The sequence below is a fragment of the Hermetia illucens genome, chromosome 2 (assembly GCF_905115235.1).
Source record: "Hermetia illucens chromosome 2, iHerIll2.2.curated.20191125, whole genome shotgun sequence".
Classification (NCBI taxonomy): domain Eukaryota; kingdom Metazoa; phylum Arthropoda; class Insecta; order Diptera; family Stratiomyidae; genus Hermetia; species Hermetia illucens.
The window spans coordinates 99,098,661-99,125,614 of record NC_051850.1 but is presented as its reverse complement, the minus strand read 5'-3'; the positions used below and the strand labels follow the sequence as shown (position 1 = coordinate 99,125,614).

At 42.4% G+C, this 26,954-nt stretch overlaps 1 protein-coding gene and 1 non-coding gene across 2 annotated transcripts in view; both read right to left on the bottom strand.

Moving 5' to 3' along the window:
- LOC119649061 (protein rhomboid) overlaps positions 1-26,954 on the bottom strand; it is a 429,203-nt gene that overhangs the window by 339,460 nt on the left and 62,789 nt on the right. The window lies entirely within an intron of this gene.
- Trnag-gcc lies at positions 8,201-8,271 on the bottom strand. Its single transcript has one exon. It is a non-coding gene; the product is annotated as a tRNA-Gly (tRNA).

Below are 26,954 nucleotides of genomic sequence, written 5' to 3'. Positions count from 1 at the left end.
GTCTTCATATCGGCTCGAAATTGGGCTTCTTGATGTTGAGTCTCCTCAATGAAGTTGTCGTCTCGTTCGAGAATTGTCTTTGATGGTACGTACACAACTGTCGTGTTGATTGTGTCAAGTCGTTGGATGATGACGGGTTTCACGTAGGTGTACTGGACCATGGCGTTGTTGATATCGGTGGGAGTGGTTCGAAGAATAACTGTAGAACTCTTCAGACTGCAACTTGGGTCCATTTCTAAGATACCTACGCCTTCGAGTTGTAGGTCTTGTCTTTGTCCCTTGCAAGTGAGGACGACAGGATTCGTGGTGGAAGCAAGAAACAGCCAAGTGTTGGGTCGTATTAACTGTTTCCACAACATGTTCTTCACATGAATGATGTACTGCGGGCATGGTGCCTTGTTGAATCTGTTGTAGATCTCGTCCAAGATGCAATTCGAGTGGTCATCGATGCTCGACAATATGGTGACTGAACAATGAAATTCAGTTACTTGCTGTTTTTTGCATTGGTTAAATTGTTCCGGAGTCAGCGTGAAGTACGTTTGGTCGTCATACCTCACTCCGAGATAATTTTGAGCGATATCGGGAACTGAAAATTTTCCATTTCCTAAATTGTGTGGAATTCCGGTGAAATGCGTGAGCTCGAATTTCTTTCGTTCAACGATGTGGAATCAGCCGGAAATCGTAATTCCGTTTCCCTGGGTAGAAATGCCAGGTTTGCCTACTTCTTGTGAAACTATGATCAGTTCACCTCCTAGCTTTTCTTGCATCCGAGAGAGGGTAGTCACTATGGTTAATGCTGGTATTATTTCCGAAAAGCTTCCTGTTCTTGATTTAATTTTGTAAATCGCTTCATAATGCTTCTGAGTGCGCTCCAGCCAAGTGAATGCTGCCTGATACGCTGCCAACAGTTGAATATTGATTCTGTTGTGATTGGTGTACCAGGTGGCCATTTCTGCCATTGTCTTATAGGCGTGATCTACTTTCCTAGCGATGAGGTGTAATTTAGTGGTAAGAGCTTGCCGTATCTCTTTCACAAGTGCGGTAGTGCTTAACAACAGGTTGCCGTGGTGTTCCAAAGTCTTGATGACCTGCCTTTGATTTTCATCCAGTTTGTCGATGTCTGCGTAGACTTCGTCGTTCACTCCGAAGATTCCTTGCAGTAGATTTCCTACGAGACCGCGTTGACTCCTCACTGTAACCCATGGACTGATAGCGTCTATTGTTATGTTGACTTCATGTTCAAGTTGAGTCACAAGCTCCGCACACCGTATATCTGGGTGTAATCGTAGGCCTTCTTTACAGATATTGGACATATTCTGATATATCTGTCGAGTGTGCTCTAGGTCAGACATGATCTCTTCACTAGAGATATTGACGTCTAACCGGAATTGTCCCTTTATTAGTCGGACCTGACCCAAATGCTCGACATATATCCCTGGTTCAGGGTGCTTGATGGTATAGTTGCTTTTTGCCCCTGTGACACAAACTAATAAAGCGATTAAATTTATCATCAGTTTGGACATTTTTGACGTCTTTCCCCCAGACCGGGATTCTTGTTTCCTTTTCTGCCGATTTGGGTGGATACCAATGTCAGCTATCGTTGGCTCTACTGTACGTTCCCCGTTGTTTGGCAAAGGACAAATCTTCGAAATAGGTCGTTTGATTATGTTATTTTCGGTCTTCAGCGTGACTACTCTAGTTAGTCCATCATTTCCAGGATGAACTGCCACAATTCTTCCTAGAGGCCATCGGCCAGACGGTTGATTTTCGCATTTAATGAGGACTAGATCATCCACGTTTATTTTTCGATTCTCACTAAACCACTTTGCTCGTTGCTGCAACTGTGTCAAATACTCCAAACTCCATCGATGCCAGAACTGTTGTTTGAGCCTTTGTACTAGTTGCCACTTTTTTGTAACATTGTCTTCTGTATTTCCATCCGGCAGTTCAAACAGATGTTCCCCCGTCAAGAAGTGTCCAGGAGTCAAAGCGGTAAGGTCATGTGGATCAGTGCTCAATGGTGTCAAGGGCCTCGAGTTCATACATGCTTCGATCTGTGCTAACAGCATGAACATTTCTTCCACGTTTAACAAGTGCGCACCGATGGTTTTGATCAAATGGCGCTTCATACTTTTGACTGCTGCCTCCCAGATCCCTCCAAAGTGAGGACTTCCCGGTGGAATAAACTTCCAGTTGATGTTGTTTACAGATAATTTTCCTTGTGCTTCCTCAATCATCTTTCGTGCCGTCTCACGCAACAGTTTGTCAGCCCCTACAAAATTGGTGCCGGTGTCGCTTATCAAGGTGTGACACATACCTCTCCTTGCAATGAACCGTCTGATTGCTGCAATGCATGTTCTCGCTGTTAGATCGCTAGCGAGCTCAAGATGTACAGCCTTTGTAGATAGACATACGAACACAACTACGTATGCTTTGGTGGTCTTGGTCCCTCTACCGTTACTTGTGATTGGCCCAGCGTAATCAATTCCTGTCCGAGCAAAAGGTTTTCCTGGCCGTACTCGTTCCTGAGGCAGCATTCCCATCAGTTGTTGGCTCGGTTTGGCGTTCATTCTGAAACAATGGCTACATTTCCTCCCGAATTGTTTCACGGCCGTGAGCCCGTCAATGATCCAGTACTTCGTACGAATCGTCGAGTGTACTAGCTGAGCGGGACCATGCAGCATTAGATGATGGTAATGTTTTATGACCAGATTAGCCATATGTCCTCGGGGTAGTAGTATAGGGTGTTTTGTATCGAAATTTGCAGCACTCTGCTGTATCCTTCCACCAACCCGCAAGATCTGGTCTGAATCGAGGAACGGTGCTAACCTAATCAGCGAACTAGTCTTGGCCAAGGGTTTGTTGGTGTTGAATAGACTGATATCGTCTGCAAATGCCTCTCGCTGAATCATCCTAATGAGAGCGGTTTCCGCTTGTCGGAGCTCATCTGAACTTTAACAATGGGTTGTGAGAGTTAGGCCTCCATCTTCTGCAGTAAGCGATGACTCTTACGAGTTTCGTGAATGATGAGAATCGTTGCGTTAAATTCTCCTTTTCTTCTGCCTTAATAGTTGTGAAGCATGCTGCCTTTTGTCGTACTTCTAAATTGGTGACTGCTTTGTTGCATATGAATCTGGATTTCGGCCCTTTTATCTTGATGTTCCTTTAACCAGTCCGGGCCGTTCCACCACTGTACATGATTTTTTAAAAAGTTAGGGAAAATTCCACTGGATGCGACATCTGCCGGGTTTGCTTTGCTATTTATATGTCGCCATTGTTTGGAATCGGAGGAGGAATGAATGTGGCTGACTCTATTGGCGATAAACACTTTCCATTTAGCTGCTGGACTTTGGAGCCATTGTAGTACGATCATCGAATCTGTCCAATAATAGGGAATGACATCCTTCCAACCATGGGCTTCTAACGTAGTTGACATCAGGTCGCACAAGAGCGCAGCGCTGCACAGCTCCAACCGTGGAATCGATTGGACCTTTAACGGTGCGACTTTGGACTTCGACGTTATGAGTTGAACAGTTGTGGAACCGTCACGTTCCTCAATGCGTACATAGATGACTGCCGCATATGCTGCTTCTGAGGCGTCACAAAATCCATGGACTTGAATAGTTACAGTATCACTACAGTGTAGCCACCTTGGAATAGTAATTTCCTGGAGAACCATCCCATTGGATCGAATAATTTGGCTACCTCAGAAAACAATTGTCGTTTCGTGAGCACAGTACCTGTGATCTCCTCTAAGGTAACCTTGAAGAAGAAGCAATCCCTTGCTGGATGCCATCGTAGTCCTAGCGTCTTGATGTGATCTTCCTTGTCGATGCTTAACGGTGGGTTCGCTTCTCTATCGGAAACAGGAATTGACTCCAACAGACTATCGTGATTTGCTGCCCATTTCCTTAATTTAAACCCTCCCTTTTGTAGCACTTTGATAAGGTCTTGCTGTAAGGTTTGCGCTTCCTTGATTGTATCTCCGCCTGTTAGGACATCATCCACATAAAAGTCTTCTTTAATGGCTCGACACGCTTTTGGATAGTGCATCCTTCCGTCATCCGATAGCTGATGCAAAGTGCGCATCGCCAAGTACGGGGCGTTGGCCGTGCCATATGTAACTGTTGTTAACTTAAAATGTTTAATCGGTTCGGATGGATGACTTCGCCACAGGATTCGTTGATAGTCCTGATCCTGAGGATGTATACTTATCTGTCGGTACATCTTTTCTATGTCAGCTGCTATCACGTATCGATGCGTTCTCCATCTCATCAATACATGAGTGATGCTATTCTGAATGTTGGGACCGACGAGCAAGATATCGTTGAGTGACTTGCCTGTTGGTGTTGCTTGAGACGCATTGAAAACGACTCGAAGCTTTGTGGTGGTACTGTCATCCTTGCGTACGGCATGGTGAGGCAAGTAATATGTCTGTTTTGTAAACTTATCTGCGACTGGCACTTCCACCATGTGGCCTAGCTCAAGGTATTCCTCCATGAATGCTACATATTGTTTCCTTAAGTCATCGTCGTTGTTCAATCGTTTTTCCAATTGCGAGAAACGAATATACGCCTTTTGCTGCGAGTTGCACACGGTTTTTCCGGGATCCGCATTTTGCTTAAACGGGAGCCGAACAATGTATCTGCCAGACTCGTCCCTCCTGGTGGTCTGCTGATACCATTCCATAGCTGCCTGCTCGTCCCTTGTTACCGGCTGTTCGCTCGATATCTCGTTGATTTCCCAAAACCTCTTGACCAGCCTATCCGTGCTATCTTCAGTAGCGATAAATGTCAATATTCCCTCTTGATTGTTTCGAGCAGAAGTCGGACCGAGTAAAATCCAGCCAAATCTGGTATTCACTGCACAAGGAGATCCCCTTTTGAACCCTGCTAACACGATCTCGTTGTAGATGTCTGCTCCAAGCAGAATGTCGATTCGCCCTGGAGTTCCGTATTGGGGATCAGCTAATTTTTTGACTGATAGGCCCGCTGGTAGCTTGACTGGGGTTTCGGTTGACGAATGCAAGTTCGTTATGGTCGGTAGTACTAAAGTTGATACATTGGTTGTGAAGTCTCCATACTTTGCCTTGATCACTAACTCCACACTGCCTCTGCTCTGCAGTCTTGTACCTGCTCCGACTCCGCATATATGTATCTTTGAGAATCGCCTTCGTAGACCAAGCAATTGAACCGCTGATTCCGTGATGAAACTCCTTTGCGACCCAGAATCTATTAAAGCTCTCAAAGTCACAAATTCGCCCGAAACACTGTGTACATCAACTCGAGCGGTTCCGAGTAGTACTGTACTGGGTAGTCGGGATGAATGGTTTAGCATCGACTGTCAATTTTTTTGAAATGCTTGTGATTTCACTGTTATGTAGTAACGAATGGTGCTTCTTCGAACATGTCCGGCACCTGCCACTCGAGGGGCATTGGTTGACGCCATGTCCCTTGCTCAAGCAGTTAAAGCACAAGTTTTGTTTTCTTGCTTCATTTTTCCGTTGTTGCTGGTCCATCTCTCTGAACTTGTCGCACTGATTCACGTAGTGGTCCTTTGTGCAAATGCTGCATGCCTTTGTCGTTGTAGTCGTCAGTGAGTCAACCTTAGAAGTTTTCCGAGGAATGTTCAACGCCTCGAGTGCCCTGAACCGACTCGTCAGGAACTCCAAAAACGATTTCAAGGTGGGTAACTCTGCGTTAGCACCCAGTGATGCCTCCCATAATCGTCGAGATTGTTGGTCCAATTTCTGAGTTGTTTCGAAAATGACCAATAAGTCCCAATGCTCAGTGTTGACGCCGATGCTATTCATATTAGCGATGAACTCTGCGGTGGCGTCCATTACTCGTTTGATAGAGGAATCAGAATCTTCCTTTGCCATTGGCAAGTTGTGGAACTTGTGCAAGTAATTCCATGCCATGGCTTGCTTGTTGTCATACCGTTCTCGCAGCATATGCCTTGCTGCCTCGTAATTTTCGTTGTTCACATCCAGATGTTGAATGAATCACCTTGAACATGAGTTTTCAAGTACTGCATCTTTTCAACCGCAGACAGCGTCTCGTTGCAGTGAATTAACGAATTGAACATGTCATTGAACATGCGCCACTGACTGTATTTCCCATCAAACTTCGGGATAGTCATCTTTCCAATTGCACCCGGTTCGTCGCCGCTGAACCGCTGTTGTTCATATGTTGCGTGATTGGCTGGTATGCCGCCAAGCCCGACTTGAAACGAGTAAACAAATCCAAATACGTTTCTTCGGCGCTCTCATACTCTTCCTTGAAAGGTCATCCAGGACTGCTCCATGTCGTTCCTGGCAAGCCTGCCACAGTTCCTCCAGACGTTGTGTTCTGGCTTGGAAATAGCCAAGGGAATGCCTCTCCTTGCTGTCCTTCAAATGATTTCGGCTCAGTCTGTTCAGACTGGCGAAATTATCCCGCTGTACTAAGATCACCTCCTTGGTCATCTTGTGACGTCACGGATTTACAAGGATACTGACGGATGGGTACTTTTAAGCTCTCTAGCACCGGAGTCTTGCCACTCTTTTGCACCAAATTGATTTGTTCAATTTACACGGTGGAAAATATTGAGCGCAAAGATTGCGGTAGAGAACAATTTCTCCAACTCGTTCAGTATCCGGCTCGACGGACCAGAAAATGTTGACTTTTCTAAAAAAAATCAAACTGAATATGGCCAAGTGCTTAGGCAGTCTCACCTAAGCTTTAAACAAATTAAAGGCTTGTGTGCTTCAACCATATTGAAATTTTATTGCATTTGAACACTTATTATATACACAATTTTTGCTTACAGGTAAAATTCTTAGTAGACTAAAAACCGTACGAATATTACAAAAAAAAAAAACGCTATGTCAACCAATTTCTCATGCAATGTATTTTTAGCTGATTTTGTTCAATACATTTTTAACGCGAGTTCTTTACCATCGTTGTTGACAATCGAAACTAATACCTTGCATGCAATTATTGCGAGTTAATATTATACTCTAGATAAAGTATGTGTTATTTTTCTTAAAAAGACTTATTCTGATTATATTCTAAACAATGACCAAGGTGTTGTTAGAGCCCAAGTTGGAGTTCAGATTACTCAACATGACCACAATCTCACCTTTAGGAACCCTTTCTTAAAATGCGTGTAATTGCTGATAAAAATTATCTTTCTCTATTATATCGGCAGTCGCCGTTTGTGCATAGCACTGTACAATTGTGGTGGTACTTAACTTGACCTGGAATCTTGCAGAAACTGGCTCCCAGGTCAAGAGAGCGCATTTTGCGATACCCGTCAGAAACAATCCAACATAGGACTCGCTTCTGTTACCACTTAGCTTTCTATAGTACAAGAGCACATTGTCGCAAGAGGGAGGGGAGTACTCTCCAGAGTCCCACCATCTTACTATGCTTAGGCCCAGAATGTCCAACTTATATAGTTGGCATTCGAGATGAAAAAAGCAAGCATTCTAAGACCTCTCCATACCGTTGGCGGGGAGCGTGGACTCATTTCGGAAACCAATCATAGTCCGTTTTCGATAGTCAAGGGTCGTAACCGTGAGGTCAGTCCATATTTGAGACGTTGTTGACGTTTCGGTGGCAGTAAAGTTTCGAAATTTTCAGGCTACTAGCCGACAAATTTCTATCCCTTGTACGGCAAGCAAGAAAGACATTGAGTGTATTCTTAAACCACAACTTATAGGGCGTAACACGCACTTTCGTAAATCCTGGGAATCTGAGATCTGAACAGTGTGAAAAAAAAGGGTTGATTGGTTCATATTCCGGAAATGGGAACCCAGATAATTGTGCGGCAGTGTGCTAAGTTGAAATTAGTATTCCATCTATTTGTCATCGAGAATGAAGCAAAATATCAAGTACTTCATGGAGGTTAAATGGGGGCGTTCGCCAGGATTACATTGTATTACCAATGATATTTCTTCTCGTTATCGTTGGCGCCTTTCATACTGCTTTGGCCGGTGCGCTTCCTTGGGTTCATTGCATGATAACATCTCTCCTCATACACCTCAACTACGATCTTTCATCTTGCATTATGCAGCCATCCACATCTTCATTACAAACAGTTTCTGAGATAATGGTTCAGCAAAAGCATAACCCAGCCCCCACCTTTCTCTTCAAGCCAAAAGTTCCCGCGAATACTGTCTTCAAACTAAATAAGTAACTTCAAGAAAAAAATGCAATGCATCGGCCGGGAATCGAACCCGGGCCGCCCGCGTGGCAGGCGAGCATTCTACCACTGAACCACCGATGCTTGTGGAGGTTGTTTCGCCGTAGTACAAAAGTTCATGGAACTGAGTTATTAAACCAATCTTGGAAAACGATATCTCAAGATTCACACTTACAAAATTGATCTTCGAAGTGACAATATTATACATAGACACATCGACATTATCATAGATTTGAAATTTACCAAACGACAAATCAACTTAGTTTTCTTTTAATTTTGCTCCAATTAGTTGCCTTCCCAAAATAGCCGATCACTGTGGATACATTCCCGCTAATCATGTTTGGTTTGCCAACTGGCATTACTGCAGAAAGAACAACGATCTTCAATAAAACTACCTCGCGCGTAACACCAACATAGATAATAAATTGATGATCTTCCTGGCTAAGAAAGATAAGATACACCACTCTAACCTCCACGAGTGGCGACATCTTTCCTTTCATCGTCATAATTTAACCGTAGCCAGCGCCAGGTTCTAAGCTTGGATTGGTTGTTTACCAAATAGTTACACTGCACGCCAACTATTTAATGTCACTCAAATTGCTCCCATTGATTTTGCAGTCTGGGTTTATCTTATGTATTGACTAAACAATTGATGAAATTTTCTAATAGGATAGCCAACTTTTACTGACCCACGTAAACTAAGATGACTCTCATGCAAATTTAGAAAGAAGCTGCTAATGGTTTTGAAATAATAACAAATGAGTCTGGAAACCGGAAGCTGGATGCTGGATCCGGTTTGGGAGATTGTTGTGTTGTGTATTAGAAATCTTGAGTGGATAAGTCTCATTTGCATATAATTAAAATTCAATTGTGCACTATTTCCAAGAGCAATTTTCTCAAATAGTTTGACCTGCAAAGACTGCATTGATAATAGTCAACATTATACACGTCGCACGCGGTGTTCAATATTGTTAGTAAGTGTAAGAATTTCACCTAAAACAGGTATAAGGAAGGACTAGGGAGAAGCATCCTCTTTATATATAGGATATAGTATGTCAATTATTCTCGTTAATTATGACATCAGCATCCTATTTCTATGGCTTAAGATGAAATAAATTCGCGCAAAATTAATAACTTCGAACTGCTATAATTTTGACATTAATAGGCCGATATTACGCACGATACTACCCTCTATTCTACTGCAATAGTACTCCTAAGATGAAAGGGCCTTTTCCGGTCAATGCCGAAAAAATGGTAATATATTATTATTAAATTTGTTTGAGCGGCCTACTTTTCGTAAAAGCGCATCACTCTAATTTTTGTAAGCCTCTAAGCCGTCCCAATATAAGGCTGATGTAACAGCATCGCAGGGGGACCGGTTTCCTGGATAGGAGCCACTACACCATATATTATACCGGCCATCCAGTAAACCATGTGGTCGGAGTAGGTTTCTTAGTCAACCAAAAAATGGAACCTGCTTTGAAAATATAAGCGAAAGGCTATGCACATTGCGCTTGCGAAGCAAATTTAGAAATATAAACCTCATAAACGTTCACGCCCCTACAGAGGAGACTGCAGAGTCGGAGAAGGATACCTCCTACGAAGCATTTGAGTGAAGCCTCGAAGCCTGTCCCAAGTATGATATCAAAATCAAATTCAACAGTCAAGTAGTGAAGTAGCCCTTATTTAGGCGCTCAGCTTACATCAAAACACCAATAATAACGAACTGCGGATTATTCAATTAGCAGGGCCACACGAAATGGTTGTTGGAAGTACCAGGTTTGCCCGGAAAGCGGTCCACAATATGTTTGTGGGCCTCTCCAGACGGTACCACTTTCAACCAAATCGACCACGTGCTGATTGAACACCGCCACATCTCAGCCTTGATGAATGTCAGAACATATGGGGGCCAGTATAGACTCGGATCACTACCTTGTTGCCATAGTGTTCCGGGCTCGAATTACAACACCACCTGCCACCCTACCCTGGAGATGAAGCATCAATAAATGATCTTCACAACTACCTGAAGAGCGCTATCATTGACACGGCCACAAACGTACTTGGCCCCAATCGCAAGAAAAGTCGGAACGGCTCGTTCGACGATGAATGTACGCTAGCAACGGAACAGAAGAATGCCGCATACCGAGTAATGTTGCATTCTCAAAGAACGCGGGCATGCGCAGAGACGTACCAAGAACTCCGTCGAGCGGAGAAGCGATTTCACAGACGGAAAAAGGAAGCCTAGGAGAATCAACAAGTTTCTGAACTCGAAAAGTACAGGGAGCAGCCGCATCAGGCGCGGAAGTTTTACCAACAAGTCAGCAGGATGAAGCCTTATACATCTCGATGCTCATCCTACCGAGACAAAGAGGGAAATCTGATTTCTGACAGAATGGACATAATGGAGCGATGGGTTGAGTATTTTGATGAACTGCTCAAGAACCAAATTATCGGCGAGTTGGAGGTCGCGCCACCTGAAGACGAAGGACAAATCCTGACACCACCAAGCATAGAAGAAACATTCCGTGCAATCCATCGTCTTAAAAATCATAAGTCGCCAGGAGCCGATGGAATTACAACCGAACCAAGCGGTTCATCAATTGATGCTCAAAGGGTGGGACAGCAAATCAATTCCTGACGACTGACAGCGACCCATTATCTGTCCCATACATAAAAAAGGGGATATCATGCAGTGCAGCAATTATACAGGTATCATGTTGCTGAGTACCATCTATAAGAAATTCTTCGCTATCTTGCTAGGTCGGAGAGCCCCATACGTCTAGAACATCATTGGCCAATACCAAAGAGGCTTCACTCCAGACAAATCAGCAACAGATCAGATTTTCTCTCTGCAATAAGCGATGGAAAAACTACTGGAATATGGTCATCAGTTACACAATTTTTTCATCGACTTTAAAGCTGCCTATGACCAGGGTAAAACTGTACACGGCGATAAGAGAATTCGGTATCCCAACGACATTAATAAGACTGACTAGGCTGAACCTAACCAATGTGCGAGGCCAGATAAAAGCAGCAGAATCACTCTCGAGACCATTCAACATTAACAACGGTCTAAGACAAGGGGATGCCCTATTATGCGTCCTCTTCAACCTGGCCATGGAGAAAGTGATTCACGATGCAAGTCCACCCAACTACTGGCCTGCGCTGGCGATATTGACATTATGGGAAGAACGACCCGAGATGTACAGTCTACTTTCATCTAGATCGAGCAGGCGGCGCGAGACCTCGGGCTGCACATAAATGATGGTGGCAACGTCAGCGCCAAAAAGCAAAGAACGGACAACATCGAATTGCACTGGTCAAACGAAAACAATAAGGATTGAGGACTACAACTTTGAGAACCTTGAAAATTTCTCCTATCTAGGGTCGGAAATCACAACCGATAAGAGCTATGCCGATGAAATCCGCGCACGATTGTTGGCTACCAACAAAAGCCTATTTCAGCTTACAAAAACTTTCATTCGAAACGTTTCAGCATAATCATTCGAAACGTTTCAGCATAGTCAGAATCAAAGCTCTTACTGTACAAGACTATGATCTTGCCAGTCCTTATATTCTTCGGCGATCTGAGTTCTTAGCAAGAAAAATTGCGAACTCTTGGCCGCGTTCGAGAGAAGAATCCTCCGAAGCATTTTTCGTTTCCTACATGAGGATGCACGATTCCGTAGCCTACATAACAACGAGACCTATAAGCGATACCACTACCGTCTGGTTGTGGATAAAATCCGGCTCAATAGCTTGCGTTGGGCGGGTAATTTATCCCATATGGACGAAGATGATCCAGTCCGGCAAGCCCATGGTAGAAAAAGAAGACGAGGCAGACCCTCCCTGAGATGGAGCGATGGCGTAGGTCAGGACGCCAGACAGCTTTAAGGATATCAAAGTGGTGAATAATAATCGTTGGCGCAATAATCCATATTGGATCAGGGCCTTGAAGTGTGTTAGAGCACTTCATTCAAGACCGTAACGGTATACTACAGTACACTGTAGGAGGCAATGTGGTCAGCATTGCGCTCACCCGAGATTATTACCCTGATTTGATTCAGGTACTCATTGACAGCTGAGTCGACTGGTATCCGATGTCAAGTCACGATACAAATCCCACTGCCACCAGCGAGATTTAAACCTCGGCCTTCCGTATGACAACCCAGCGCTCTAACCACTGAGCTATTCGGACAGAAAGTGGTGAACCTCGGCGCAAAACCGGGGTGTCTGGAGTTCTTTACTAAGGCAGGTGCAGACCGGATACCAGTTGTTGCGTCAAGTGTATACCCTTTCACAAAAAAACAAACAAAACTTTTATACGTGCAATCACGAGCTTCCAGTTCTTGACTTGTTTTAGTAAATCTTCTAACCATTAACTTTGACTGCCGGCGGTGGGGGGTAACCCCTTAAGATCGCATGAAACAAATCGAACTAAAAGTTTATTAATCAAAGACAATTTTAATGTTGGCACTTCTGCCAGCAGGAGACAATTTTATTGATTACAGTTACATAAAATTCTGTTGTAGATGCGAAATTTCTTTGAAATTTTTTGCAATGGTAATAGGTTGTTATCGTCCTGACAGTTTGGATGCATATGGAAGAGGAGCAGCGTTATTATTTAAAGATGAAGTGAAGTATAAGGTGAGATCTCAAATGAAAACTAAAGTTCTGGATAGCCCTATAATTAATTGATTCATTAATTTATTTATTAATATTCATGATTTGCTTGGTGCAGAAACTTAGTATACAGGTACAGCAACTTAGCCTACTTTTTAACTATAGTATAATAACAGAGGGTAGCTTAGCTATTTTGTTTTTCCTATGATGTAAGACTGTACGTACTGTAAGACTACACGCAAGAAAAACTTAAAAATAAAAACCTCGCTTGAATCTTATAACTATCTTATAGCTATGTATATGATCTAACCTAAAGTCCTAACGTAATTTGATCTTGGCCCTATTGCTAGTGAATTTCTTAAAGCAACATCTTAAACAACTTGGGGAAGCGGAAGGTTGGGGCTCCAGGTATAAAAGCTTTAATATTATTAGCAAATGTGAAGAACTTAACCTACAACAGATACGAATGAGTCGGAATAGCTTCCGGCGCTTCAGGTATAAAAGTTTTGTGTCCATCTTATGTGAGAAAGTTTCTACGCACATTTTTCCATTCGTATATGGCTAAAAACCCAAAATATTAATTCGTATTTTTTGTCAAACTACAATAAATACATACGGACGTAGATATTATGCTCACCCTAAACAAACATTGCCTATTACCGAATGCTATGCTTATATCATATATACGCATAATTTTCGATTTACTTCGTGCACAAAAGCATACATATGTACATATGAAGTACGCTGGTTTAATGTACAGATATATCTATCTGAACCAAGCATTACTATGGTATGCATACATATATCTGTCTGAAGGAATTGATATTGATATATAAATGATTAAAAAACTAAAATGTTTCCCTGCGGCCTCCTATTCACGTGAGCTCATTTCGTTGTGGTTTTGACAAATTTATATGTCATGATGACATCATACACGTTTTACTTCTATAACTTTGTTAATAATAGTTAGATTTTCTTCAAACTTCCTTAAGTTATGCCTTATGTTATTCCTTAGGCAAATGCCAACCTCAATACTTCTAGCATGAACTTAAGGGTGGTTTCCGGCTGAATTTCTAAAATATTCTAATATACTATTATTAACTTTATTTGTGCAGATATCGGAACGGGATATATTCTGAGGCCTCAATTTCGGTTAAATGCATTACTGTGATTTTTTTCAGAATTTTCGGTTGGATAGGTTCTGAGAACGAGACCTGTTACACTTGTTGGGGGTTATATTTTGAGCCATCACTCTTCTACGCTTCATCCGATATGAAATATGGTTCGTTTCGAAAGTACTAATTGAGCTCTTTCATTTGATAACCCACATGGCCATATTTGTGTAAAACAACACCTTCCGTTCACATGTATGGCATTACCACCCATTACCGCAAGACGCCGTTCATTGTCTTTTATAGTTGGCCAACAATCAGAACCATAGAGAACGACAGGACCGACGACATTGCGGTAAATTTTAGATTTGAGATGTACGTTGACACGTTGATCACAAAGTAACCCGTTGTGGAACGCCACTTCATCCAGGTTGCGTTAATGCGTGAAGCAATTTCATAACGCAGCACTCCATTGGTTGATAGCGTTGATCCGCTCAGTTCTGGGGAGATCACCGCCGCTGACAGTAATTGTCCCTGTTTCATGGGGATCAGTCGTCAGAAATTCAGTTTTGTTTCGATTCAATCTGAGACCGTGTTGCATGGGGCGATCAATCCATTTTTGGACAAGTTGCTCGAGATCATTTTTGCTATCAGATGCTATGAAAGGCACTGTGAGGGCGCTTCCTTGATGAACACCAACAGAGACACGAAGGGGTTTTGATACACTCGCTATACTTCGAACTTTACTTTTCGGATCGTGGTAGAGCAATTGAACCCAGCGCACGAGTTCTTCTGGCACTAAGTGTTGTCGTGTATTGCGTCAGTAGTTTCGCAGTTTTTGACAAATCCGGCTTGATTCACGGAAAAGTAATCGGATCGGACGGTAATTTGAACATTCTGCTAGATTACCTTTCTTTTACTATATTGGAACAGTGGTACTTTTTTGCCAGTCAGATGGTGTTCTTCCATCCTGAATAATCCGATTAAAGAATTCACTGAGCCACAGTGTTGGATTCCAGCTCTTCGCTTCCCAGAGGTCCTATGGCTTTCCCCGATTTCATTCGTTTTATTGCCTCATCGACTTCAGTTGCGCTGACAGGTAGAACTGGTCCAAATGTCGTGTGATTGTGGAGGTGGAGAATGAGCAAATTCTTTAGTTGGAATCCGTTCAAAGTATTCTCGCCATCTATCCCTTGCGGCTCGACGGTTGGTGAGCAAAGTACCGTTCTTGTCATTAACGCAACAGAAGTGTTCGATATCCTGTACGGCTTTTAGCAAGTCGATACAGATCTCTCTCGCCATCCCGAGTGTCCAGCTTTTCGTAAGGATTTTTGTAATGGTCCGCTCGGGTAACTGCGACTGTTTTCTTTGCTTCCCGGTTGGCGTTTTTATAAATTTGTCAATTAGCCAGCGTTTTATCGTCGAGAAATTTGAGCGATTTAAATGCTTCGCGTCAACGCTATCAGCCAACAGTGGACTGCGTTATGAAATTGCTTCACGCATTAATGCAACCTGGATGAAGTGGCGTTCCACAACTGGTGTTCTTTGTGATCGACGTATCAACGAACGTCTCAAATCTAAAATTTACCGTAATGTCGTCCGTCCAGTCGCTCTCTATAGTTCTGAGTGTTGGCGAACTATAAAAGACAATGAACGGCGTCTTGCGGTAATGGAGACGCAGATATTGCGTTGGACTAGTGGCGCGACACGTTTTGATCACATCCGAAATGAGGATATCCACGATCGTTATGGGGTTGCACCGGTCGTGGAAAAGTTGCGAGAGAGGCGTCTTTGGTGGTATGGTCACGCAATTCGTGCTAACGAGAATTCACTTGCCAAGATTGGTCTGAACATCGAAATCGATGGTAAACGACCAAAAGGCAGACCTAAACAACGGTGGCTTGATACGCTAGATGGGAATTTGAAAGCCTCGAGATTGCACCCAGATCAGGCATTCGATAGAGCCAAATGGCGAAAAAGAAGAAGAAGGAGAAGAATTGGCTTGGGGAAAATATCTAAATGCTTCCGTTTTGGCGAACACCCCAAATTTTGAAACGCATTTTTCTCGAAACTGCATTTTTCAAGGTGACCGAACTCATAATTCGAACAAATCTTGACCGATTGACTTCAAATGTTAACTGTATATTTATTACATTCCGGGTGGAAGTACATATGATTTTTGTGGTAGACTTTATAGTTTTTCTTAATAATGTTTGCTGAAAATTTTGAGTTTTTTAAAGGCGCGCTGTTATTACAAAAATGGACATATCGAAAAAAAATCCATATACATCTCTAGTTATATATATACAGAAAGGGAAAGAAAAATTCTTTCTTCACCATAATTAAAAATTGATTAAATTGATCCGGCCGCGGGGCCTTAAAAAAAGAAAGCGTCGTCGAAAAAAATTGTGCATTCGCTACTGTCTACTGTATTGCTTTCAAACAAATAATTTATACAGATTTACCATATGTGCGCCACACAGAATATGGTCATGTAAGATATCAAATGAAAGCGCTCGATTAATCGTTATCATCAATGACGCAACAACCAGTATCCGATCTAGGCCTGCCTTAGTAAAGAATTGCAGACACCCCGGTTTTGTGTCGAGGTCCACCAATTCGATAAACCCAAAAGCTGTCGTTCTGACCTATGCCATCGCTCCATCTCAAGCAGGGTTTACCTCGTTTTCTTTTTCTACCCCTATTGCCCTTATTGACTTTCCGGGTTGGATCATCCCCATCCATAAGGATTAAATCTTTGTTGATGTTGAATGGTCTCGAGAGTCATCCTGCTGTTTTTATCTCGCCTCGAACATTGGACAATCAGCCTAGTCAACCAATTTCGTCGTGATACCGGATTCTCTCATGGCCTTGTACAGTTTTACCCCGGTTATCATAGGCGGCTGTTGCTGATTTGTCTGGAATGAAGCCTCTTTGGTATGGGCCAATGATGTTCTGGGCGTATGGGACTATCCGACCTAGCAAGATAGAGGAGAATATCTTATAGATGGTACTCAGCAACGTGATACCTCTATAATTGTTGCACTGCGTGATATCTCCCTTTTTATGTATGATGTTGTTCATGATTCATCTCCAGGACATCTGTTAGTTTCGATTATTGCGACATTTCCACTTTATAGGTGTTACGGAAGGCTGTGTTGCGAATGGCTTCAGTATTCACTCTCACATACTTGTCAGAGGGGATTGTAGGCGGTGTTGTAATTCGAAACGGAACACCATACCAACGAGATAGTGATCCGAATATTTATTCATCATCATTAACAGCGCAACAACCGGTGTCCGGTCTAGGCCTGACTTAATAAGGAACTCCAGATATCCCGGTTTTGCGCCGAGGTCCACCAATTTCATATCCGTTATGTAGACTACGGAATCGTCCATCCTCATGTAGGGGGCCAAATATTCTTCGGAGGATTCTACTCTCGAACGCGACCAAGAGTTCGCACTTTTTCTTGCTAGGAACCCAGGTCTCTGAGGAATACATGAGGACTGACTGATCATTGTCTTGTACAGTAGGAGCTCTGACCCTATGATGAGACATTTCGAGCGAAACAGTTTTTTTAAGTTGAAATAGGCTCTGTTGGCTGACGACATTATTAGCAAATGCGTTTATCTAAAAAAGATACAAAAAGAACTGGGGAAAAGCAGCTTCTTCATGTTTCACTTGGATGTTAAGATGCAGAAAATTCGCGCGAAATTAATAACTTTGAACTGCTATAACTTTGATATTAATTGCCGGATTTCCACGGGACCGTAGTGTAAGGCACGATACAACCCACTATACTGCTAGGACTGCTAGGGGAAATTTAAGAGCGGTTTTCCGGCCAATTCCCAGAAGTTGATAATATACTATTATTAAGCTTATTTCAATGTCCGGATAACTGAGTAATTAGAGCACAAGGCTATCATACAGAAGGTATCACTGGTGCCAGTGGGATTTGTGTCGTGATTGACGTCGACTCAGCTGTGAATGAGTACTTGACTCGAATTAGTGTAATAATTTCGGGCGAGCGTAATGCTGACCACATTGCCTCCTATGTAATCATGTAGCGTTCCGTTACGGTCTTGAATGAAGTGCTCTAACACACTTCAAGACCCTGATCCAATTAGATTGTTGTGTCAACGATTATTATTATTAAGTTTATTTGAGCACATATCGGAATTGGTAATTTTGAGAACTAGATTTCAGATAAGCGCATCGTCCTGAATTTTTTCAGATTTTTGGGTTCGGCAGTTTCCTAAAATGAGAAAGTATGTACAATTAGACCCCTCACTCATCCACTTTGCAATTTGTGTCAATACCAAAATCTGCTTGTGAAAGTACTAATTGAGACCTATCATGTGAAAACAACTTTTACATACACCCTTGTATGCACCAGGAGCCCCTCTTTAGCCTTCAAGAAAGTTAATGTTGTGGCGCGGCAGGATCTGCAGCATTCGAAATTTATTTCGAATGTTTTGGAGAAAAGTACATGTGACAAACAGACTCCACCACGATTGTTAACAGTATCATGTTCGGGTGAACTTAAGCCTCTTGTGGATGAAACGGTTAGTCCCCAGAAAAGGAATCATCTTGGCCATCAATGCACTTAAACGGAGTAAAGCGGTTGGGTTTGACGGTCTCCCCGCTAGTTATCACTGTACCTACAGTTTCGGCAAATCTGCTGCTTCCACTCGTACTTGAGAATCTGAGAACACAGAATATAAGAAGTGGTGTGTGACAATTGGAGGGGTAGATATCCTTGTTGCGGCAAAGATTTTAGCTAAAATAACTCTGGAACTCATCAAAAAACATCTCGAAAGCTTCATCGACAGAGACTAGGCAAGCTTCCGGTCCAGATTCTCCTGTATTGACCACATCAACCCCCTACAGATCAATTTGGAATAGTGCGCGGATTTGCTCTTCATCGACTTCGAGTAAGCTTTCGACAGCGTGAATGGAGAGTATATTTGACGTGCTCTATCTGGAGAAACCAATAGCCATTATCAGAGCGACAATGTCACATGATGCACCGAGGTAAAATCGAAGAGGATTTTGAGGTGTGAAGTGCACTTCGTCTGGGTTGCATCCTGTTACGAATATTATTTCTTTTTGCTATAGGTGACGTAATACATGCTGTCTTGTCCGGAGGAAATGGAAGAGTTCAATGGACGTTTGCTCTCCAAGCACCACAGGCCACAACAGACCGATGATATTAATAGTAGAAACGGTGTGTGCAAATGCAAAGTTTAGAAAACCGATGTTGACTAAACGCCATGGCGCCACATGGCGACGTGTCGGAAAGAAATTGAGACTAAATATGATTAAGAAAACGCTAGGATATAGACTGTGCAGGCCCTATACATGCAAAAGGGAGGTGTACATTTTTTTCACTAAATATAGTTATGTGGGGTATCAAATGCAAGTTCTTGGTTCGTACTTCCCGAAGCCGGTTCCAGTTTTGACATTTGCTGAAAACGTGGGGAGTGCGGCAGGTCGAAAGTGATCATTTCTTTAGCGGACCCACTCTCAGAAAATACCCAATCGAAAAATCTGAAAAAATCAGAGGCTGCCACTATATGGTGCCTGGACTCCGAAATATCTTCCATACCGATATCTATTCAAATGAAGTTAATAATAGTATAATACTATAATTTTTAGCAATTGACTGCAGAAACCCCTCTTCAGTTCATCTTAGCACCACGAAATGTAGGTAGTGATGTAGGTTACAACATAGAGCTTGATCCTACCAAGCTTGGTAGAAATCGCACTATTACTAACAAAGTTATAATAGGCCAAAGTTGTGGCTTCTTTGCAAATTCAAGACTATGAATGTCAATATCACCCCAATGTGGATACTCTCACATAATAATGCATATATTACGTGCTACGTACTAATGGGACAAATACACACTCAAATGTCTTTATAGAGGAAATACACAAAACCCTTCGTGCCTGAAACGTCGAGCTTCCGGTTTTTCGACTTATTAAATGTTATTTTTTTGAAAAAAATATTTAGAAGAACCCCACAATATGTATTAATCGATGCTGTCAACTGCTTCTTAATAAATATTTAATTAGTCGCCGAAAAGAAAAAAAATGTCGTCGTATCACCCACTGCAATTGTATATACGAGTAACCTCTTCATAGTGGTTCATGCCGTCGTAGTGGAGATATTACAAATATTACTTTTATTCGTGATTGAATAAGGTATAGAATAAAGTGCTATTTTGCAAGAAGAGAAGATGAGAACAACGGGATGCAAACTCCAAGGGATCAAATGGGAGGTAGCAGGATGTGCATATCAGTGGGAGGAATTACTGATGTCTCGACCAATGGCAATCCACTTGGTTGTTTGAAATGGAAGAATAGAACTACAATCATGCTTTATATACTCTGCTTTGTTTAAAAGCTTGCATGAAATAAATAGGCCTTACTTTGTCAAGGCATTACGGGTGTCATCTCAACTTGTCAATGATACTGATAACTTCCAGTTCTTCTTTCAAGAGGGAACAAAACTTTTCAAATCTGCTTACTTTGAAATGTGTGGTCTCTATTAAATCAAATTTTCCAAGCGTTTGTCGTTGATTGTTTTTTTCTGAATTCGATCAAAAACATAACATTTTGAAGCAAATATTGGTAATTTGATTCTAATTAATATTGGAAACGACGAGAATTTCAACAACCCTCTAGTCCTTGTGGATCTCAAGGTTGTGGCCCTCCTGGTCCCCCCCGTTGTGGTCCTCTTGATCCTCCACGTGTGAATCCTCCTGATCCTCCTCGTGGTGATCCTCCTGGTCCTCCACGTGGTGGGCCTCCTGGTCCTCTTCGCGGTGGTCCGCCTGGTCTTCCATGTGCTGGTCCCTCCGGCCTAGTTGGTGGTCCCGCTGGCCTAGGAGGTCGTCCTCCAGGCCTGGGTGGCTGTTCTTCAGGCCTGGGAGGTCGTCCTCCAGGTCTGGGTGGCCGTTCTTCAGGCCTGGGTGGTCGTCCTCCAGGCCTGGGTGGTCGTCCTCCAGGCCTGGGTGGTCGTCCTCCAGGCTTGGGTGGTCGTCCTCCAGGCCTAGGCGGACGTCCTCCTGGTCTTGGTGGCCTAGTAGTCGATGCGGCTTCAGTCACCGTGGTTGTTTCTTCACTTCCACTATCAGTAGTTGAGGCAGCTTCAGTTACCGTGGTCGATTCCTCACTTCCACTATCAGTAGTTGAAGCAGCTTCAGTCACAGTTGTCGATTCTTCGCTTCCGCTATTAGTAGTCGAAACAGCTTCAGTCACAGTCGTCGTTTCTTCGCTATTAGTGGTCGTTTCATCTACTGACGTAGTCTCAGCAGCTTCGGTTGTAGCCTCAGCAGCTTCAGTTGTCGATTCAGCAGCTTCTGTTGTGCTTTCATTTTGTGCACTAATCAGAGCGCTTAGAAAAATAAGCACTATGAAACCTGATAAAAGTTTCATTATTGCCTCGAAGTTACCTTTATGTTGTACGTCGTTTAAAGGTATATAATTTCTTGCTTACTATTGTTAATATTCCTACGGTTTGACTGCGAACCAAGTTGTGATGCTTCTAGTTGAAACTGAGCTCGTTTATATACAAGTCGAGCGGAGTAGTGGTGAACAGGCAGTAACTGCTAATTCACCTGTGTAAACTAAGTTTACACTTAGATCCATTTTCCCTTCACCGCCAACTACGTGTTTAAAACTTTTATTTTAAATGAAGAAATTAGCTGGCGTTGTTTATTACAATAGATGCTCGAAGATTATTTGCAAAGGTTTCAAGTAGTTTTTTTTTTTGAGAATATGCAGAGAATATATAAATAATAATGTATATGTATCTAAATAATAAATCTTACCGACATAAATTTTATTTTCAATTTATCGAGAGAAGAGGATTCATTTTTATTTTATTCATTCCAGACACCACATTTCTCTTCAGTCAGTTGTAAAGAATATACTTGCAAAATACAAAACCATGACATCAGGCCTTTATCGAAAGTGCATTCGAGGAATACAGCGTAATATACCCAACAACGCAATAAAGTTAATTTTGTAGTTGGGCCAGTCGGGAAAGCAAAATCATTTACAGATATGCCCTTGATTCTTTAAAATACATCAGATGCATATAAGGTGGTTGTAAGCTTGTCAACGATCCCACTCGAATATACCCGCACGAAGGCTAAAGAGCACATGTTTTCATGATAGACAGGTCTATCAGGGCTATCAGTGGCTGCTCCAAGGAGCCCGATTAGCGCTGTGATGCGATGTTTTCATGACACCGACGACAAGACCGTGGCTGCTGTTGAAAGGACAAAGGGAGCCCAATCCAGCTAGCTCAGATATTCATCTGTAGTGTTTTCGAAGGACAGTAGAGCCAGAGCTAATAACTTTGGTAATCGCAAAAGAAATTCCTGAGGGTCTCTTCCTCCTATTGGTAACTTCGGTAGTGCGAATAAGGTATGCTGAGTCAGTCGTTTTGGCCCACGCAGGTCTGCACCAAAAGCTCTCGCAATCGGATCTTTTAGGAAGGCCAATTCCTACCCGATTTAGCGCAGTTGGCAGCCTTCGCTGCCTGTAGGCAGCGGCTGTTAAGTAATGTAAGCAAATTTCACCCTTCAGAGTCGCCAACGGTACGGCAGCTGTGCCAACCGAGAGAGTGTCAAGAGCGGAAGACCGCCTGACCAGGACATTCGGACAGCTTATTCCCCTCTATGTTCCTATGATCATAGCTCAGAGGAGGGTGACTTTGAGCGTGCCGCTCAGACTGGACTCCAAGGGGATATGGCCACTGAGTACAAAGTTATAATGGCGGAATAGCAGTCAATCAAAATGACTATGTTACGCATGTGGTTCGAATCATAACCCAGTCATCAACAGGCCTCCAGTATCGCGAGTTCTTCCACTTGGACGATCATACGGCACGGCTACACTATGTACGTGTACCCGAGAAAACTCCAGTACCGGCTCCGCAATCCATATCCGATTGACGAGCGGGACACACTTCCGTCAGGACAGTTGGCATTATATTAATTTTAGCGGGCTGTTTCAAACAAAATTACTATTTTATCAAGCAAGCAAATTTCAAACACCGTTAAATCATTATTAATCTTTAATACTTACTGTTATAGTCTAACCCCGTTTTCAAACATTTGAATGATTGATCAAAGCTGCCTTCATTTATTCGTTTGTTTGTAACTATATATTTAATTCTTGGATTTTTCTTGGAAATTACTAGGTGAAGCAGATGAGTGCACAAAAGCTCAATGAAAATTGTTTTTATAAATATCATGTGTTTATATATAATGTCCCACCTACTTCACTTCTTAATAATTACTCCAATTGTTAGAGAATAATTAAGTAACTTTTAGGGGAAAGGCAACTCCCACAGAAAGTAAAGTAATGCAAGCAGGTAAGACAATTCCCGATTTCTTTGTTGCTTAGGGAAAGTGTCTGAAAGCAATTAGGAATCCTACTATTTTTCTTGGGAAGCCCTCTTGATTATCAGTGAACACTAATAAGGTTCAACAAGAAACCATGGAATTAATCGCAATCACAAGTACACGATTTTTCATCCATAATTCATGAAAAAAAGCACCAAAGAATGTGAGAGTGATTCCATTTTTATCACAGACCGCATACATCATCATCATCAACGGTGCGCCAACCGGGATCCGGTCTAGGTCTGCCTTTGTAAGGAACTCCAGCGCCGAGGTCCACCAATTCGATATCCCTAAAAGCTGTCTGGCGTCCTAACCTACGCCATCGCTCCCTCTCAGGCAGGGTCTGCTTCGTCTTCTTTTTCTACCATAGATATTGCCCTCATAGACTTTCCGGCTAGATCACTCTCATCCACGCGGATTAATTGCCTGGCCCACTGCAGCCTGTTGACCCGGAACCAGACGGTCGTGGTATCGCTCATAGATTTCGTCGTTAAGTAGGCTACCAAATCGTCCATCCTTATGTAGGGCGCCAAAAATTCTTCGAAGGATTATTTTCTCAAACGCGGCCAAGAGTTTGTAGTTTTTTTGCTAAGAAACCAACAACCGTGCGCGGATTTCATCATCGTAGCTGTTATCGGTTGTGATTTTCGGCCCTAGATAGGAGAAATTTTCAATGGTCTCAAAGTTGTAATCTCCTATCTTCATTGTTTTCGTTTGACCAATCCGATTCGATATTGTTCGTTCTTTCGCTGACGTTGCCACCATGTGCTTCGTCTTGCTTTCATTAATGTGCAGCCCAAGATCTCGCGCCGCCTGCTCGATCTGGATGAAGGTAGACTGTGCATCTCGGGTTGATCTTCCCATGATGTCAATATCGACAGCGTAGGCCAGGAGTTGGGTGGACTTGAAGAGGATGGTGCCTCTCGCATTTACATCGGCATCGCGAATCACTTTCTCCAGGGCCAGATTAAAGGGGGCGCATGATAGGGCATCCCCTTGTCTTAGAGCGTTATTGATGTTGAACGATCTCTAGAGTGATCCTTCTGCTTTTACCTGACCTCGAACATTGGTCAGGATCAGCCTAGTCAATGTTATCAATTTCGTTGGGATACCGAATTGTCTCATGGCCGTGTACCCTGACTATGCTGTCATAGGCGGCTTTAAAGTCGATGAAAAGATAGTGCAACTGATCGCCATATTCCAACAGTTTTTCCATCGCTGGCCGCAGAGAGAAAATCTGATCTGTTGCCTCTTTAGTATGGGCCGATGATGTTCTGGGCCTATAGGGCTATCCCTCCTAGCAAGATAGTTGAGAATATCTTATAGATGGTACTCAGCAATGTGATACCTCTATAATTGCTGCACTGCGTTATATCCCGCTTTTTGTATGGGACAGTTAATGCGCTGTTGTCAGTAGTCAGGCATTGATTAGCTGCCCCACACCTTGAACATCAGTTGATGAACCGGTTGGTGTAATTGGTCGCCTCCATATTTAACCAATTCGTGGGTAATTCCGTCGGCTCCTGGCGACTTATGGTTTTTAAGCCGATGAATTGCGCGGACTGTTTCTTCTATGCTTGGTGGTAGTATTTGTCCGTCGTCTTCAGTTGGCGGGACTTCCAACTCGCCGATATTTTGGTTGTTGAGCAGTTCATCAAAATACTCAACCCATCGCTCCAATATGTCAATTCTACCGGAAATCAGATTTCCCTCTTTGTCTCGGCAGGATGAGCATCGAGATGTATAGGGCTTCATCCTGTTGACTTGTTTGTAAAACTTTCGCGCTTGGTGCGGTTGCTCACTGTACTTCTCTAGTTCACAGACTTGTTAGTTCTCCCAGGCTTTCTTTTTCCCTCTGTGAAGTCGCTTCTCTGCTCGACGAAGTTCGTGATAAGTATCTGCTTTTTGATACCTTATCAATCATAACGTTCTTCAGGTGATTGTGACGATCATTTGTTGATGCTTCATCTCCAGGACATCTGTTAGCTGTGGTTATTGCGGCACTGAATACAATGGTCCGATAAAAACAAACATACCAAGTTGACGGGCTGCTCAACCTTTCTTAAAAGAATACCAGCTTCATCCTTATTCAATAGTAAACAGTTGGTATAAAATTTTAGAGGAAAATATTGAAAAAATTCTGAATTTGAAATAAGAAATTCTGATTTTGAAATGAATTCTGGAATTGGTTTGGGGAAGTCTGAAGTTAAGTGAGAAAGGTCTGACACATAAATTTGAAAAATTTCTGACTTTGCTGAAATCTTATTTACAGATCTGCAATTAAATCCTACCCTCACTCCCAGATGGTGATTCCTGGATGCAATTAATTTCTAATAGAAAAGGATGAGAGACGGCAGCTATTTTGATTCATAAAATAAAATCCCGTCAGGCTGGTACTCTTGCTTTGGAGTTGAACAATGGGCTGACATCACAATCATCGCCGAAAAACACTGTTACCAAAACAGAAAAACGCCATTGGACAAGAAGAAGGACACAAAAAGTTCAAGTTAAAGAAAATAAACATTTAAAACTACTTTCATTAGTCAATGGAAGACTCATAATGTATTTCATCATAAAATGATCATGTACTTCTCAAACTCCATTTCCATTTGTTTTGCCGTCTGTACTTCATTCACACTTCAGCCTGCAATGTTTACTCAAGTGTAACCCAGTAATATATGTACATATATTATTTCCAGCTTCTCTATAAAAGAGTAAAACGAGCCAAATTCTATTCATAATAATCCAAAAGTGCAATAGAATCGCAAAAAAATTATATCCTCAAAGCAAAACTATTTTTTGTAACCAAAAATGAGATTGCTCCTGAGTCTTGCAGTCATTTTCTTCGTGATTGCTTTGGCTAAGTCCCAAAATGAAACCACAACTGAAGCGGTTGATGCAACTACTCTGGAAGGAAGTGAAACGACGGAATCTAGTAATGCAACTACCAGTAAACCAACACGGCCACCACATCCACACAGACCATGGGGTCCAAGCTTCCTGATTCCTCCATTCTTAAGGAGTTCAAGAGGTAACCTTCCGAAACACCAGCATTCGTCAAATCATCAGTAAATTGACCATGGGAAGCAACATAGAGAAAACTAAGCAGCTGTCGAAGTCTTCAACAGATTTTTTTATAAGCGTTTTGCGATTTATGAGTTATAGATTCGATAGAAAATGGCAAAAAAATAAAAGAATAGATTGAAATAAAATGAAGGAAACAAAATTAATAGAAATATTTTTGACTATCTTAATCACAATTCATTATCTATGAGTTTAGGTTTACGAGTATGAAAAACCATTGAAATTGCTCCAATCCTAAGTTTGAAGATCCTACATTCGAATTACTATAAATATGTCCCGATGAATCTCCGGGGAAATCAGAATTCAGTGTTGGATTGTAATCCAATGTTCGGGCATGCTATTTTATTTCTACTTTATTTGTAGCGATTCCCACCATCTTAGAACGATCGTAGTTTCACACTATGGAAAAAAATATAGTATTTCACATAATATAATATCATCGTATATAGCGTACCACTCCCTGCTGTCAATGTCGGAAACCTCTGATCTCGTTCGAAAACAATTTACATAAAATCAGGTTGCATT